This window comes from Salmo salar, chromosome 09 (assembly GCF_965601325.2).
Source record: "Salmo salar chromosome 09, fSalSal1, whole genome shotgun sequence".
NCBI lineage: Eukaryota > Metazoa > Chordata > Actinopteri > Salmoniformes > Salmonidae > Salmo > Salmo salar.
This window is the reverse complement of record NC_138299.1, coordinates 117,598,470-117,612,785: the sequence shown is the minus strand read 5'-3', so window position 1 is coordinate 117,612,785 and position 14,316 is coordinate 117,598,470. Positions and strand designations below refer to the sequence as shown.

The window sequence follows — 14,316 nt, the reverse complement described above, 5'->3', positions numbered from 1 at the left end:
TGCCTCCAGCTCCTCCTTAGGGCGTCGGTATTCCCCAGCCTGGTGCCATGGTCCTGCCCCGTCCAAAATCTCCTCCCATGTCCATGATTCCAGATACCTCTCCTGCTCCTTCCTCCGCTGTTTGGTCCGTTGTTGGTGGGTAGTTCTGTCACGATCGTCATAAAGATGGGACCAAGGCGCAGCGGGAATGTAAGTGCTCATCTTCTTCTTTATTTATAAAGAAACGTGATACAAAACACTTAAACAAAACAACGACGAAAAAACAGTCTTGTAAGGACAAAATGACTATACAGAGAAACAACTACCCACAAATCCCATGACAAAAACACCTCTATTAAATAGGACCTTCAATTAGAGGCAACGAGGAACAGCTGCCTCCAACTGAAGGCCAACCCGATAAACTACGCATAGAAATAGAACAAATAGAACGAACATAGAAATACACTAACATAAAACATAAACCAAAACACTCCGAAACACCCTAAACAAACACCCCCTGCCACGCCCTGACCAAACTATAATAACAAACAACCCCTTTTACTGGTCAGGATGTGACAGTCATGGACAAAGTAGATGTCCTAACCGACTTGCTAAAACTATAGTTTGTTAACAAGAAATTTGTGGAGTGGTTGAAAAATGAGTTTTAATGACTCGAACCTAAGTGTATGTAAACTTCTGACGACTACATCTCGACTCCGGAGCTCATGGGCACATACACATGTCACATAAGCTTCAGGACGCAGCTGTTGAGATATAGTAGTTTGTTTTCACCAAAATATGTTCAATTCACAGGGACAACTCTTAGATTCCCAAACACAATTAAGGAATGAATTATGTACCAAAACGTATATTCTGTTCTGTTGGCAATGCTACAGTAAACACTGTATATGAGCTTTGCATACAAGGATATTAATTAGCAGTCATTAATTCATGTGTATGAAATGACCAGTCATCCTGTATTGTGGAAGTTGTTAAATCTGTTGACCTTGTGGCAAATCAGGAACAAATTGTTGTAGCATTTTAGGTAAAATGATGCATGATGAAGTAGTGCAGACAGAGATGTTAATGAATCATCGGTGTCATTTGTGTCTTAGTTAGAGTAGCCAGTGATCTGTACAGTTGTTATAAGCAATTGGTCAGAATTAGTATGATGATATGGGTCATGCTTGAGATGATGATTGAGAATCATTGAGAGGATAATCAACTTTTTACCAAACAAATTTCAAGATTTGCTATTATACAAACTTGTACAGTCGCAGGTTTAGAGGACTTAGTAAAAGAGACTAGCAACAATAATATGGTGTTTACAATATGCACATTATGTTTAAATTCAAATGATCATAAAACATTCTTTATCATCAATTCATCTTGAATCATTGTGCACAGTGGTTTGGTGAATTAACAGTTGTTGTCATGCAACAACAACAAAAATGATAATGAACCATCAGGTAATCTATTCTGTACACGTGTGTCTGTGTCATATTACCACAGTGTAAAGTTAAGACATTCACTGCATCGGTGAAGGGAGTGATAAATCGAACTCCAGAAACTGTGCCCGGGTGTCACGTATAAGAGGAGTGAATTGGATTGATTCTGGTCAGGGTCTGGTCTGCAGGCTGACGTGATTGACCATTGTCTCCTACTTCGTCATGGTAGGATCAGGTCTCCTCTATGCAGCCAGCTGTAGCACGCTCTGGACTGGGTAAACCATCCAATCGGCCCACCGCCGTCTATAGGCCATCCAAAGAAGCAGCAGTGTTCCCGTCTCCAGCGAACACGCCACCACCATCCCCAGTATGACAAGCCTAATCTCCATCTCAGCTGTTGTATCTCAAATTCAAACAGCAACACAAGACCTCCCAAATGGCACTCTATTCCCTATATAATGCACAACTTTTGCCCATAGGGAATAGGGTGCCATTTTGGATGCATATACAGTCTACATACATCAGGCACTAATTTCCTCTCTGATAAGGATCTTTTGAGCGTATTATCAAAGATTGATCACAATTTGTTATTTAGTCACGCTAATAATTACCCATCTCCCCTGGGAGAGAAGAATTCTCTTCTCCTTTCAACATGGGACCAAAGGATATGCGGTTCCTCAGATTGGTGGAGATAGCCTTTGGACCCTTCTCGGAGTAGAGATCTTTGTGCTGAAGACACTGCTGCAGTTAGAAAAGAGAAATACACGGCTTGTGTATATGGAAAATGATGAGTTGGAGGAGATAACCGGTAATCAGGATGCTTCTGGGTCTCTTTACAGGTACATAGTGTATTGTACATCATTCCTCTGTTATTAATATGCCTCCAAACATGTTGCCTCAGTTGTTGTTGTTTGATATCAAAGTCACTGGAGGGAAATAATTTTATACAACACATTTAATCTTTCAATAGTGAGGTTTCAGCTTGAAGGCTACATGTAAGGCTATATACCCCAAACAGCACATAGGCCTATTTTCAAATTGAAGGCATCTGGAAGAGGCTGATGGTGAAGCTGGCACATTTTGAAAGGATTCTGGGTAACAGCCTGATTCCCTGCGGGTCCAGCGGTAACCTGGAAGTTACCACAACAAATCAAATATAATACAATTGTATTTGTCACATGTGCTGACCGTGAAATGCTTACTTACAAGCCCTTAATTAACCAACAAAGCAGTTTAAGAAATAGAGTTAAGAAAATATTGACAAAATAAACTGAAGTAAAAAATAAAATAAAAACTAAGGGGGGGGGGGGCAATATAAATAGTCCAGGTGGCCATTTGATTAATTGTTCAGCACTCTTATAGCTTGAAGGTAGAAGCTGTTAAGGATCCTTTTGGACCTAGACTTGGCGCTTCGGTAACACATGCTGTGCGGTAGCAGAGAGAACAGTCTATGACTTGGGTGACTGGAGTCTTTGACAATCTTTTGGGCTTTTCTCTGACACCCTCTAGCAGAGGTGTGGACTTGAGTCACATGACTTGGACTTGAGTCAGATTCGAGTCACAAATATGATGACTTGCAACTCGACTTTGACTTTAACACCAATGACTCGTGACTTGACTTAGACTTAAGCCTTTTGACTCGACCTGACTTGATACCCTCCCCAAGACCAAATATTAAATATGATGCTATTAAAAAAAGTGTGCAGTGCATCAACTCTTCATTTAACGGATTACAGTTTGAATCGGACAGCAGTCAATCAAATTGTGCCAGCTGAGAAAAAGTTGTGCGTGGCAGTGCAGAGGAACGTCGATGAGTGAATTCAGATGGAGCCCTTGGAAAGATGATACCCCAAATTATTATTTTCGCATATAAAGATGACGCTGTATTAACAAAAAACGGGTTGCAACTTGCATAACATTCGGAAGAAAATTACATACGGAGGCGCAACAAGCATGTAGGCTAACGTAAAGTTAAATCAATGAGCCTCCACACAGTCAGTCAGTGCAGGAAGGTGATCATTGCACTCAAGATTGAACTACAACTGGCTAGGAAGTTGGTAGCCTAAATACTGCCTGATGTTACTGCTGTTCTTAAAACCATTGACATACGTTAGCCAACTGTAACCACACAGAGAGAGAGTGTGTGTGTGTGTGTGTGTGTGTGTGTGTGTGTGTGTGTGTGTGTGTGTGTGTGTGTGTGTGTGTGTGTGTGTGTGTGTGTGTGTGTGTGTGTGTGTGTGTGTGTGGGCGATTGTGTACAAGCCTACATCGCCCGACAAGCCTACATCGCCCGATAGAGCCCCATAGCAATCCTTGATAGTCGATCACTATTGGGGGGGGGGGTTCTTTCTCATGGCTAACCATGTATTTCCATGGAAATAGAATGTTTATTTGGAAAGTAATAAATATATAGATATTTTTAAAAGCATTCATGATTTGCGTAAATGTAATATACTATTACTCCTGTTAAAAATATGAAATGGTTTTACATTTGGTGAAGAGCACATTATGACTTGTTTAGGGCTCAAAAGTCAAAGTTTAGGACTTGGGACTTGACTTGGGACTTGAGTGCTAAGACGTGAGACTTACTTGTGACTTGTAAAACAATGACTTGGTCCCACCTCTGCCGCCTAGTATATAGGTCCTGGATGGCAGGAAGCTTGGCCCCAGTGATGTATTGGGCAGTATGCACTACCCTCTATAACGGAGGCCTGTTCGGTCAGAGACCACACTGCCAGATCTCTGACCTCCTCCCTATAGGCTGTCTCATCGTTGACGGTGATCAAGCCTACCACTGTTGTGTCGTCAGTAAACTTAATGATGGTGGTGGAGTCGTACTTGGCCATGCTGTCATGGGTGAACAAGGAGTACAGAAGGGAACTAAGCACGCACCCCTGAGGGGTCCCAGTGTTGAGGATCAGTGTGGCAGATGTGTTGTTTCCTACCCTTATCACCTGGGGGTGGCCCGTCAGAAAGTCCAGGATCCAGTTGCAGACGGAGGTGTTTCGTCCTAGGGTCCTTAGCTTAGTAATGAGCTTTGTGGACACTATGGTGTTGAACGCTGAGCTGTAGCATTCTCACATTGGTGTTCCTTTTGTCCAGGTGAGAAAGGGCAGTGTGGAGTGCCATTGAGATTGCATCATCTGTGGATCTGTTAGGGTGGTATGCGAATTGGAGTGGGTCTAGGGTATCCAGGATGATGCTGTTGATGTGAGCCATGACCAGCCTTTCAAAGCATGTCATGGCTACGGACGTGAGTGCTACGGGCGGTAGCCATTTAGGAAGGTTACCTTCGCATTCTTGGACACAGGGACAATGGTGGTCTGCTCGAAACATGTAGGTATTACAGACTCGGTCAGGGAGAAGTTGAAAATGTCAGTGAATACACTTGCCAGTTGGTTCGCTCATGCCCTGAGTATATGCCCTGGTAGTCCTTCTGGCACCTTGACTAGTTTAAAGGTCTTACACACATTGGCTACGGAGTGTGATCACACAGTTGTCCGGAACTGATGGTGCTCTCATGCACACTACACCTGCCACATCCGACAAACGTCAGAGCCGGTGTAGTACGATTCAATCTTTGTCCTGTATTGATGCTTTGCCTGTTTGATGGTTCGTCTGAGGGCATAGCGGGATCTCTCATAAGTGTCCAGGTTAGTGTCTCGCTCCTTGAAAGCGGCAGCTCTAGCCTTTAGCTCGGTGCAGATGTTGCCTTTAATCCATCGCTTCTGGTTGGGATATGTACGTACGGTCACTGTGGGGATGACGTTGTCGATGCAGTTATTGATGAAGCCGCTGACTGAGCTGGTATACTCCTCAATGTCATTGGAGGAATCACGGAACATATTCCAGTCTGTGCTAGAAAAACAGTCCTGTAGTGTAGCATCAGTGTCATCTGACCACTTCCGTATTAAGCAAGTCACTGGTACTTCCTGCTTTAGGAATCAGGAGGATATAATTATGGTCAGATTTTCCAAATGGAGGGCGAGGGAGAGCTTTGTATGCGTCTCTGTGTGTAGAGTAAAGGTGGTCTAGAGTTTTTTTCCCTCTGGTTGCACATGTGACATGCTGGTAGAATTGAGGTAAAACAGATTTAAGTTTGCCTGCATTAAACAACTGTGGGACTGAGAGGGGAATTGAGTATCGGTTGGCAGTAGCAGTAGCAAAAACATTCACAGGACATGTGATAGGAACAACACTGAACTTTGTTTTGAACTAAATTAGATAGTTAGTGTAATTCAAATAGCAAGGGTCACAAATGTTTCCGACAACAGCAAGTCAACACAAAGTAAAGAAGAGAGGCACAATGGATTTGGTGGTTATCATTGACTTTCTGTTCATATTGATCGTGGAGGCCTTGCCATTTGAAGATGAGTCTACAATGAATTCCCCCTCTCCTAAGACTGTTATGAGGATGTGTTTATGCGATATAATCTTAATAAGACAAGTCATGTTCGATAGAAGCATTTTCAGCACGAGTTCACTCTTCCTTGTCAACACTTTTCCCTTTAAATAGATATTCCCTGTTCAGATATAGGCAGCAGTGGTAGTCGACTGTATTAGGATACAGAAAGCTCAGGTTGCCCAGGCCGGCGGAGATACAATCTTCGGCAAAATCATTCGCAAGGAGATTCCTGCAAAAATATTGTTTGAAGATACTGTATTAGGGGTTGTGCTTTTTTTCTTTATGTGCTGTCTAAGTATTTAACTTGTCAACCATCCCAGAAACGATGCCTCATTGTGGTAAGACCATCAGCAAGCAAGCCCAGGGAGGGGCATTCTATATACGGTGAAAAAAAATATTCCAACTTTCAACACATGCCTGACAACCTGGATCAAGCGGGATTGATTTGATTCCAGGACAGAGGAAGCACATAACAGTATTTACTTGATTGGCTCATTTGCCAACATTGACAGTTTAGTCCCATTTTGGAGCTGTAGTTAGTAGGGCTGTTGGAGATACCCCATGTATGAAATAAAACCAATTTGAACACCTACCTGGAAAACACACAACAGGTTGTGTTGAATTCATCAAGCTGAACAGTCGGCGAGAGACAGCAGGACTTTAGCTCCAGGTTCACCTGACTGTTGTTGGTTTTCAGGTTGATGACCACATGGATGATCCCCAGAGCTGGGACAAAGTCTCCGGGCAGAACACCGTGCTCCAGGTTCAAGTTCATCTCGGCCGTGGAGTTGCCAGTGCCACAAATATCATTGGAAATTACCGCTAATCTGAAAACAGATTAGAACAAACATGAAACCTATAATTACAAAGCAGCTGTAATGCAACTGCATGTTAATAAAATATTGTTGCTACAGCTATTACTGTGTAGTTACATAGGTACAGTGGTTCCTCCTTTAAAAGTTGTGTCATACTGCAGCACACCTCGCGGGCTTCTGCAGAATTCTATGGCAGGTTATTTAATTGTCAGCCATTTTTTACGTTAATGCAAGTGTTATGTTCTTATTTTTCAGAGTAAATAACTCACGGACACTAGAGAAGCTTAACCAAGTTTAATTCTTCCCAAAGGGTCGACACAGCTGTATTCAGACAGTAAAACATTTCTCACCATCACAGTTATATACATCCCACTTAAGACACTCCTCCTTCTCTCCAATCCTTACATCTTAAGGTTCTACAGGAAGAGGGTAACAAGATACTAAACCCTTATTACTCCCTTAAGGGGATCTGACCTCACCTCCAAACCTCAACCCCTCCTTCTTCTAGTCCACAGATGTCCATCTGCCTACCCTATAACAATCCTTTGAGCTCCTCCCGTCCACCCAGCACATTCCACAGCCACTCTGTCTTTCTACAGATCTCACTCCTTAATATAGTATGGGTCTGATCTATCATGTCTTTAATATCTCAATGTTCAAAATGTCGAATCCAACACAAGTAAGTGCTAGTTTGACCACCAGAGGGTAACTCTGAGAAGCATTTGATAGTCTCCCATATTGGCATTACTAGAGAATTTAAAACATTTTTTGTAAAAACATTGTACATGGGATTAATTTGATTAATATTATGGTGTTTCTATTCCGAGAAAAACTAAAAACTAAACCCTCAGGGTTTCCGTTAGGATGGAATGGGAAGTATTGCGCATTCGGGAGTAGGCTACAGCATAAGAGTATTGGAGGATTCTAAATTAATATCTAAGGGGCATAACATTTCCACACCCTAATTGTAGTGTAACCCATTTTCATTTCGCCTATGGTAGGCTTACAGTATACCCCAAAATATTTTTTTCAACGACGTGACTCTCCACCAATAATTACATTTAGAGGATTGGAGGAGACGTCCACAGTGGGAAGGCTATATACACTGCTCAAAAAAATAAAGGGAACACTAAAATAACACATCCTAGATCTGAATGAATGAAATAATCTTATTAAATACTTTTTTCTTTACATAGTTGAATGTGCTGACAACAAAATCACACAAAAATAATCAATGGAAATCCAATTTATCAACCCATGGAGGTCTGGATTTGGAGTCACACTCAAAATTAAAGTGGAAAACCACACTACAGGCTGATCCAACTTTGATGTAATGTCCTTAAAACAAGTCAAAATGAGGCTCAGTAGTGTGTGTGGCCTCCACGTGCCTGTATGACCTCCCTACAATGCCTGGGCATGCTCCTGATGAGGTGGCGGATGGTCTCCTGAGGGATCTCCTCCCAGACCTGGACTAAAGCATCCGCCAACTCCTGGACAGTCTGTAGTGCAACGTGGCGTTGGTGGATGGAGCGAGACATGATGTCCCAGATGTGCTCAATTGGATTCAGGTCTGGGGAACGGGCGGGCCAGTCCATAGCATCAATGCTTTCCTCTTGCAGGAACTGCTGACACACTCCAGCCACATGAGGTCTAGCATTGTCTTGCATTAGGAGGAACCCACGGCCAACCGCACCAGCACAAGGGGTCTGAGGATCTCATCTCGGTACCTAATGGCAGTCAGGCTACCTCTGGCAAGCACATGGAGGGCTGTGCGGCCCCCCAAAGAAATGCCACCCCACACCATGACTGACCCACCGCCAAACCTGTCATGCTGGAGGATGTTGCAGGCAGCAGAACGTTCTCCACGGCGTCTCCAGACTCTGTCACGTCTGTCACATGTGCTCAGTGTGAACCTGCTTTCATCTGTGAAGAGCACAGGGCGCCAGTGGCGAATTTGCCAATCTTGGTGTTCTCTGGCAAATGCCAAACGTCCTGCACGGTGTTGGGCTGTAAGCACAACCCCCACCTGTGGATGTCGGGCCCTCATACCACCCTCATGGAGTCTGTTTCTGACCGTTTGAGCAGACACATGCACATTTGTGGCCTGCTGGAGGTCATTTTGCAGGGCTCTGGCAGTGCTCCTCCTGCTCCTCCTTGCACAAAGGCGGAGGTAGCGGTCCTGCTGCTGGGTTGTTGCCCTCCTACGGCCTCCTCCACATCTCCTGATGTACTGGCCTGTCTCCTGGTAGCACCTCCATGCTCTGGACACTACACTGACAGACACAGCAAACCTTCTTGCCACAGCTCGCATTGATGTGCCATTCTGGATGAGCTGCACTACCTGAGCCACTTGTGTGGGTTGTAGACTCCGTCTCATGCTACCACTAGAGTGAAAGCACCGCCAGCATTCAAAAGTGACCAAAACATCAGCCAGGAAGCATAGGAACTGAGAAGTGGTCTGTGGTTACCACCTGCAGAACCACTCCTTTAATGGGGGTGTCTTGCTAATTGCCTATAATTTCCACCTGTTGTCTATTCCATTTGCACAACAGCATGTGAAATGTATTGTCAATCACTGTTGCTTCCTAAGTGGACAGTTTGATTTCACAGAAGTGTGATTGACTTGGAGTTACATTGTGTTGTTTAAGTGTTCCCTTTATTTTTTTGAGCAGTATGTAACGATATTTGGGAGATTATTTTGTTAAAACAAAAAACGACAGTGAGCGATTGCAATCTGAATAAAGGCCAAAATAATATTTATAAAGGCCAAAATATAGCACTGCTAATAGCCATAATGACGCTGTACAACGTGACCATGTGTGTTTGAATGAGTATTTTCCAGTAAGCAACAATATGTTTGCCTTCGTTAGACAACTTTGTTCCAATATTTCTGTAATTCCGTGATATTTATTCCCATAGTAATTCGTTATGGTTTCATGACAAAATATATTTATATTATTTGTATCATTATTTTATTAACGAAAGCATAAAGATGCCGATGAAGAAATACAGTACTGGATAATAAAGCATTTAAATAATTTTGAAGATATAAGGCACCTGCAGTTGTTTATTAGGCTACCGTGCAGTCTGACAAGTAAATATAGCCTACAATACATACTGTAGTAAACATGGGAAAGTGCCTGATTCCTTACATAAGGGAGAGCAGGCCATGTCCAGACTTTCTCGGTGACCTCAAGTACCTTCAATAATGGCCGTACTTAAGAATGTGGGCACGCGGGAGACCTGGTTTCAATTCCCTGACAGGGAGGAAGGAGTAGGCTGTCCTTTTAAATAAGAATTTGTTCTTAACTGATTCCATATGTGTTATTTCATAGTTGTGATGTCTTCACTATTATTCTACAATGTAGAAAATAGTAAAAATAAAGAAAAATCCTGGAATGAGTAGGAGTTTCCAAACTTTTGATTGGTACTTGCTTAATTAATTTGAATAATATTATGGTGTTTCTATTCCAAGAAAAATGAAAAACCCTCTGGGTTTCCATTAGGATAGATCGGAAAATATGGCGCTGTACACAGTGGTGGTTCGAGACCATTTCAACTGGGGGGGCCTAGCTGGGGCCAGTTGAACTGTTAGAGGGGCCAGTTACATTAGACGTTATTGTTGTCATATCGTTTTCTTCACTGCATTGCAGGCATTAGCAGGCAAAAAAACATGTTCATAATCATTCAACAATTTATTTGCATTTTCTGTATAATAACGGATGTAAAAAAAGAACGATAGCAAAATTAGTTAGGTAAAAATGATTTCATACTCCACATTTAGGGGGGCCACAAGGGGGTCCAAAATTGTTGTCACAGGGGCACTGGCCCCCCCTGGCCCCCCCAGAACCGCTAGTGGCTGTACAACGTGACGGTCGGCAGTACAGTACTGGGCTATTTAGCTAAAGAAACCCCTTGTCGTGCGAGCAGGGCATGCGGGAGCCTGGGTTTAATTCCACGACGGGGAGGAAGGAGTAGGCTGTCCTTGTAAACAAGAATTTGTTCTTAACTGACTTGCCTAGTTAAATAAAGGTTACACTAAGAGCATAACATTTCTGCACCCTAATTTTTTTATTCTAGTCTAACCAATACCCAAACGGAGACTAATTGAAAATAAAAATCTGATTGATTTATCAAGGCCGTCCCCATGCTTGTCTCAGAGCAGCGCGAAACGGTGCTAAAATAGTTGTAGGCTTTTGCTTCAAATCCTATCGCTTCTAACTTCAATATGCTCTTCAAATAAATAAGACCTACACCACTTTTAACGGCACATTACTCAACACTAGTGAGACTCATGTCGCCTACAGTAGGCCTACAGTATTTTGAAAAATATGAGAATTAGATATAGAGAATTAGAGGATATTTCTGTAATTCAGAGATATTTATTCCCATAATAATTTGTTATGAATCCATAACTAAATAAACATCGGCATTTTGAAAGAGTATTTTTATCATTATTTTATTAATGAAAGCATAAAGATGCCATTATTAGTTACATTGTTTTAGTTTGAACGTGCAGACTAGCACTAAGACCAGAACAGTGGGAACATTTCCCTAGTCAGCGCCATTATTAGTGCAATGCCCATTCAATATTTTGGAGATGATTTTGTTTTCAAATAACGTAAAATGAGCGCGAAAAATGCCATTCTTGAACATGGGGTGAGACATTGTTACTAATTTGTAAATAAAGCCAGTTTGTTATTTTGAATGTTTTATTTCTGTTTTTAGTGGAAGAAAAAAGGAAAACCTAGTCATCTCATAGGTCTCCCAGTCCGTGCATTGAACCAGCATCTATAACAACACAGCTTGCACTGCTATGCAGTGTTTTAGACCGTTGCACCACTCAGGCGTTGTACATCGTGACTGGTCAGGAGAGGCCTACAGTACTACAGTAAGAGCAAAATAATCCTAACAAAATAAAATACTAAAAACCTTAGTGTAAGTTTTAGTAAGTAATACTAAGTCGTGCACAATTATCAGTTTCTATTTAGGTTTTTGTCGCCCATTCATTGTCAGAGACACAGTAGGACCCAAAAGCATAATCAGTGCTCTAACTCCCCCTTGCGCTGGTCTGGAGCAATGAAGTGGTGACGCAGGGTATCGTACTAAACCACAAATTACCTCTATCTTGTAAAGGAGGAACCACTGTATAGGGCATCGTAAGGTAAAGTGTTACCACCTTTCCAATTCGGTTCAAATAACTTGATTAACTAATGTTGAATGTTAATATTAGAATGCACTTTTTAATTTCCCTATGATAATAAATTATTTTTTGTTAATTAGATCAAATATCCTGTGATAATTACCCAGTGAGGAGATCAGGTGATGATAACCCCATCCTCTGGTGCAAGGGAAATCGCTCTGACTCACTCCCAGAGCACAGCAGGATTCTACCAAACTCGTGCACTGGACTTACAGTGGGGGAAAAAAGTATTTGATCCCCTGCTGATTTTCTACATTTGCCCACTTACAAAGAAATGATCAGTCTATAATTTTAATAGTAGGTTTATTTGAACAGTGAGAGACAGAATAACAACAAAAAAATCCAGAGAAACGCATGTCAAAAATGTTATAAAATGATTTGCATTTTAATGAGGGAAATAAGTATTTGACCCCTCTGCAAAACATAACTTAGAACTTGGTGGCAAAACCCTTGTTGGCAATCACAGAGGTCAGACGTTTCTTGTAGTTGGCCACCAGTTTTGCACACATCTCAGGAGGGATTTTGTCCCACTCCTCTTTGCAGGTCTACTCCAAATCAAATCAAATCAAATGTATTTATATAGCCCTTCTTACATCAGCTGATATCTCAAAGTGCTGTACAGAAACCCAGCCTAAAACCCCAAACAGCAAGCAATGCAGGTGTAGAAGCACGGTGGCTAGGAAAAACTCCCTAAAAAGGACAAAACCTAGGAAGAAACCTAGAGAGGAACCAGGCTATGAGGGGTGGCCAGTCCTCTTCTGGCTGTGCCGGGTGAAGATTATAACAGCACATGGCCAAGATGTTCAAATGTTCATAAATGACCAGCATGGTCAAATAATAATAATCATAGTAGTTGTCGAGGGTGCAACAAGTCAGTAACACAAGAGTAAGTGTCAGTTGCCTTTTTCATAGTCGATCTTTGAGAGTATCTCTACCGCTCCTGCTGTCTCTAGAGAGTTGAAAACAGCAGGTCTGGGACAGGTAGCACATCCGGTGAACAGGTCAGGGTTCCAGCAGGTCTGGGACAGCAGGTCTGGGACAGGTAGCACGTCCGGTGAACAGGTCAGGGTTCCATAGCCGCAGGCAGAACAGTTGGAACGGGAGCAGCAGCACGGCCAGGTGGACTGGGGACAGCAAGGAGTCATCAAGCCAGGTAGTCCTGAGGCATGGTCCTAGGGCTCAGGTCCTCCGAGAGAGAGAAAGAAAGAGAGAATTAGAGAGAGCATATTTAAATTCACACAGGACACCGGAAAAGACAAGAGAAATACTCCAGATGTGACAGACTGACACTAGCCCCCCGACACATAAACTACTGCAGCATAAATACTAGAAGCTGAGACAGGAGGGGTCAGGAGAAACTGTGGCCCCATCCAATGAAACCCCCGGACAGGGCCAAACAGGTAGGATATAACCCCACCCACTTTGCCAAAGCACAGCCCCCACACCACTGGAGGGAAATCTCCAACCACCAACTTACCATCCCGAGACAAGGCCGAGTATAGCCCACAAAGATCTCCGCCACAGCACAACCCAAGGGGGGGGCGCCAACCCAGACAGGAAGACCACATCAGTGACTCAACCAACTCAAGTGACGCACCCCTCCCAGGGACGGCATGGAAGAACACCAGTAAGCCAGTGACTCAGCCCCTGTAATAGGGGTAGAGGCAGAGAATCCCAGTGGAGAGAGGGGAACCGGCCAGGCAGAGACAGCAAGGGCGGTTCGTTGCTCCAGCATTTCCGTTCACCTTCACACCCCTGGGCCAGACTACACTTAATCATAGGACCTACTGAAGAGATGTGTCTTCAGTAAAGACTTAAAGGTTGAGACTGAGTCTGCGTCTCTCAGATGGGTAGGCAGACTATTCCATAAAAATGGAGCTCTATAGGAGACAGCCCTGCCTCCAGCTGTTTGCATAGAAATTCTAGGGACAATTAGGAGGCCCGCGTCTTGTGACCGCAGCGTACATGTAGGTATGTACGGCAGGACCAAATCGGAAAGATGGGTAGGAGCAAGCCCATGCAATGCTTCCAAGTCATTAAGGTTTCGAGGCTGACGTTTGGCAACTCGAACCTTCAGCTCCCTCCACAGATTTTCTATGGGATTAAGGTCTGGAGACTGGCTAGGCCACTCCAGGACCTTAATGTGCTTCTTCTTGAGCCTCTTTTGTTGCCTTGGCCGTGTGTTTTGGGTCATTGTCATGCTGGAATACCCATCCACGACCCATTTTCAATGCCCTGGCTGAGGGAAGGAGGTTCTCACCCAAGATTTGGCGGTACATGGCCCCGTCCATCGTCCCTTTGATGCGTTGAAGTTGTCCTGTCCAAAAACACCCCCAAAGCATAATGTTTCCACCTCCATGTTTGACAGTGGAGATGGTGTTCTTGGGGTCATAGGCAGCATTCCTCCTCCTCCAAACACGGCGAGTTGAGTTGACGTCAAAGAGCTCCATTTTGGTCTCATCTGAC

General features: G+C 43.3%; 1 pseudogene; it reads right to left on the bottom strand.

The window, feature by feature from the left end:
- LOC106612423 (uncharacterized) overlaps positions 1-14,316 on the bottom strand; it is a 69,230-nt pseudogene that overhangs the window by 19,640 nt on the left and 35,274 nt on the right.